Here is a 4,361-nt window from a genome sequence, read left to right on the forward strand (position 1 = left end):
CCCTCGCGTCGCCTCGCCGCCTCTTCCCCGCGGCCGGCCGCCGCCGCCTCCGCGTCGCCGCCCGCGGCTCCCTCGCCGCCCGGGAGCATCGGCGCCGGCCGCCGCCGCCCTCGCCGGGCGCGGGCAGCGTCCACCGCCGCCGGGCGCCGCCACCGGCCTCCCCCGGCGTCGCCCCGGCCTCTCCCCGCCGCCTCGCCGGCCTCCCCTCCTCCGGCGAGCTCGAGCTCCGCCGCCGGCGCCGCCTCGGCTTCCGCGCCGCGATCCCGATCTGGATCCGGTCGCGTGAACAGTAAACCCTAACCCCGATTTTTTTGCTAAGTCCTGAAATTTTGATCCATGTTGCTCTGTTCGAGGTCCCGTAACTTTGCAACCGTAGCTCCGTTTTGGGCGTATGATATATCAAAATCTTCGCCTCGACATGTATATCATTTCATTCCATTGCATAATTTGCATTTGAGGTCATCTTGATATCCAAAATGCTGTTAGAAGGAGGCTTCGTGAGTTAGATTGCAGATCCGTTAGTTCATCATGCACTTTTGTCATTTTTGCTATATTTAATTCGTGCATGATATGCCTGTGCCCCTTTGGGATGAATTGTTAAGCATTTTGTCTTCTTTCCAGAGGTGTCACCCATGCATTTTTAGGATGTGTGTGTTGTCTTGTGCAAGCTTGCGAAGAGAGGTACCTGAGAATGCAGATTTCAGGGACTTAGCGATTTTCACTAAGTCTGGGATATTTTAGTTCATGATGCCATATGTCCAGCTTGTTTCCTAGTGATTCGTGCCTCTTTTGAGGATGATAACTTGTAACGCCCTCGATGCGGCTATAGCTCCCACGTGTCGAGGCACGACTTAGAGGCATAACCGCATTGAAAGCAATGTCGCAAGTCAGGCAGTCATTACAACATCCCATGTAATATATAATAAAAGGGGGAGATAACATAGTTGGCTTACACTCGCCACGTCACATCAGAGTACATAAATAACATCCATCATACAAATCACTCATGGCCCGACTACGGTGCCAAAATAGAAAAGACCCCCCAACATGCGACAAGGTCCTGAATCGATAACCCCAACTAGGCACCACTACTGATCATCCGGAAAGGACACGTAGTATCGCTGAGAGTCCTCGTCGAACTCCCACTTGAGCCCGTAATCGTCAACTGGAGCAGAAACACCTGGACCTGCATCTGGAGTTGTAGTATCTGTGAGCCACAGGGACTCAGCAATCTCACACCCACGCGATCAAGACTATTTAAGCTCATAGGAATGGATAAGGCAAATATATGTGGAGCTGCAGCAAGCGACTAGCATATGTGGTGGCTAACTTATATGCAAAAGAGAGCGAGAAGAGAAGGCGAAGCACGAGCGAGAAGCTAAAGGAACATCCTGCGCAAGCATAACTCCAACACCGTGTCCACTTCCCGGACTCCGCCGAGAAGGGGCCATCACGGTAACACACACGGTTGATTCATTTTAATTAAGTTTAGTTCAAGTCATCTACAACCGGACATTAACAAATTCCCATCTGCCCATAACCGCGGGCACGGCTTTCGAAAGATCAATCCCTGCAGGGGAGTCCCAACTTAGCCCATGACAAGCTCTCACGGTCAACGAAGGAATAGACCTCCACCCAAGTCACACCGATCAGACTCGGTATCTTGGTACAACAAGATGATTCGACAGGTTAAAACGAGTCCAACAACACCGCCCGAATGTGCCGACAAATCCCGATAGGAGCTGCACATATCTCTTTCTCAGGGCACACTCAGATGAGACTAGCTACGAGTAAAACCAACCCTCAAGTTTCCCCGAGGTGGCCCCGCAGGCAGCTCAGTTCGGACCAACACTCAGAGGGAGCACTGGCCCAAGGGGGGCTAAAATACGATGACCCTCGGGCTCCGGAAACCCAAGGGAAAAAGAGGCTAGGTGGCAAATGGTAAAACCAATGTTGGGCATTGCTGGAAAAGCTTTAATCAAGGCGAACTATCAAGGGGTTCCCATTATAACCCAACCGCGTAAGGGACGCAACAATCCGGGAACATAACACCGATATGACGGAAACTAGGGCGGCAAGAGTGGAACAAAACACTAGGCGAGAGGCCGAGCCTTCCACCCTTTACCAAGTATATAGATGCATTAAGATAACATAGCAATATAATGATATCCCAACAAGTAAATAAATGTTCCAACAAGGAACGGCTCCAATCTTCACCTGCAGCTAACAACGCTATAAGAAGGGCAGAGCAAAGCGGTAACATAGCCAATCAACGGTTTGCTAGGACAATGGTGGGTTAGAGGTTCAACATGGCAATTGGGAGGCTGACAAGCAAAAGGTAGGCATCGTAGCAGTGGCAAAGCAAAAGAGCGAGCAAACTAGCATAGCAAAGATAGTAGTGATTTCGAGGGTATGATCATCTTGCCTGCACAGTTGTCAGAGTTGACTGGATCCTCGCAAGCGAACTCAACGGGCTCCTCGGTAGCGAACTCGTCTCCCGGCTCTACCCAACAAGACAAACAAGCAACAAGGATACAATCAACCACGGGCAAGACCAAGCAATATGATGAAATGACGATATGCTATGCGGGATGCGATGCGGGATGCAAAATGCAAGATATGACAGGAAATGCATGAACCTGGCATCAACTTGGAAAACCAAGTGTGCCACTGGATAGAGGGGATGAAATCGCTTGAAAACGATATAAAGATCATTGGAATCGGAGCTACGGTTTGGAAATGGCAAGCGTTTTAAGATGACACCGGTCTGCGATTTACAGCAAGTAGGCATCTAAATGCAACGAAATGAGCATGCTACAACCACCAAACATGAAAACAAAATACATGGCAGTGATGTATACAAGATGGTTGATAAAACACTAGCACTGAGTCATAGGCAAATTCATCCATTAAGAGGTTCAAACAAGCATGGCTAAAACGCAAATGCAAAACAGATTTCAGACTTAGTGAAATTAACACTAGTCTGAAATTTCAGATCACGATGCTCTCTTCGGAGCAGCAAAACAACATGATAGAAAACCTGAACATGACAAGTAAGAACATGGCATGGAGCTACTAATCAAGCTTAACAAAACACCCAAAGTGACCTGGGGCCAAAAGGGTTCACAAAATACTCTACCGAGCTCACGAACATCGCTCGAACACAAACAGTTTTCAGACAGTGAAAACTGAGACATGCTGAAATTTAACTCACGAAGGCATGTAAACGAGCTCGATGCACTCGCTACGGTGCAAGTCACGGCAAGGAAAGCATATAACCAGCAAGAAGGCACAAACTGCTAGCTACACATGGCAAGAACGAAGGCATAGCATGCATGGAACACTAACGGTAGCATCGGCAAAATCGCAAACAAGTTGACGATCTGCCCAGATTAACAACGGAGCAAAAGTTGAGCTCGATTGAGTCAACCTAGAGCACTCCACATATGCAAACAAAGACATGGATGGAAAGAGCATAACATAAATATCAAAACTCCCTTACTGATCATCCTCAAAAGAGGCACGAATCACTAGGAAACAAGCTGGACATATGGCATCATGAACTAAAATATCCCAGACTTAGTGAAAATCGCTAAGTCCCTGAAATCTGCATTCTCAGGTACCTCTCTTCGCAAGCTTGCACAAGACAACACACACATCCTAAAAATGCATGGGTGACACCTCTGGAAAGAAGACAAAATGCTTAACAATTCATCCCAAAGGGGCACAGGCATATCATGCACGAATTAAATATAGCAAAAATGACAAAAGTGCATGATGAACTAACGGATCTGCAATCTAACTCACGAAGCCTCCTTCTAACAGCATTTTGGATATCAAGATGACCTCATATTCAAATGATGCAATGGAATGAAATGATGTACATGTCGAGGCGAAGATTTTGATATATCATACGCCCAAAACGGAGCTACGGTTGCAAAGTTACGGGACCTCGAATAGAGCAACATGGATCAAAATTTCAGGACTTAGCAAAAAAAATCGGGGTTAGGGTTTACTGTTCACGCGACCGGATCCAGATCGGGATCGCGGCGCGGAAGCCGAGGCGGCGCCGGCGGCGGAGCTCGAGCTCGCCGGAGGAGGGGAGGCCGGCGAGGCGGCGGGGAGAGGCCGGGGCGACGCCGGGGGAGGCCGGTGGCGGCGCCCGGCGGCGGTGGACGCGGCCCGCGCCCGGCGAGGGCGGCGGCGGCCGGCGCCGATGCTCCCGGGCGGCGAGGGAGCCGCGGGCGGCGGCGCGGAGGCGGCGGCGGCCGGCCGCGGGGAAGAGGCGGCGAGGCGACGCGAGGGCGGCGGCGGGGCGACGCGGGCTCGGAGGGCCCCGCGTGGGCCTGCGGGCCGGCGGC

This window comes from Triticum dicoccoides, chromosome 4B, assembly GCF_002162155.2.
Source record: "Triticum dicoccoides isolate Atlit2015 ecotype Zavitan chromosome 4B, WEW_v2.0, whole genome shotgun sequence".
NCBI classification, from domain to species: domain Eukaryota; kingdom Viridiplantae; phylum Streptophyta; class Magnoliopsida; order Poales; family Poaceae; genus Triticum; species Triticum dicoccoides.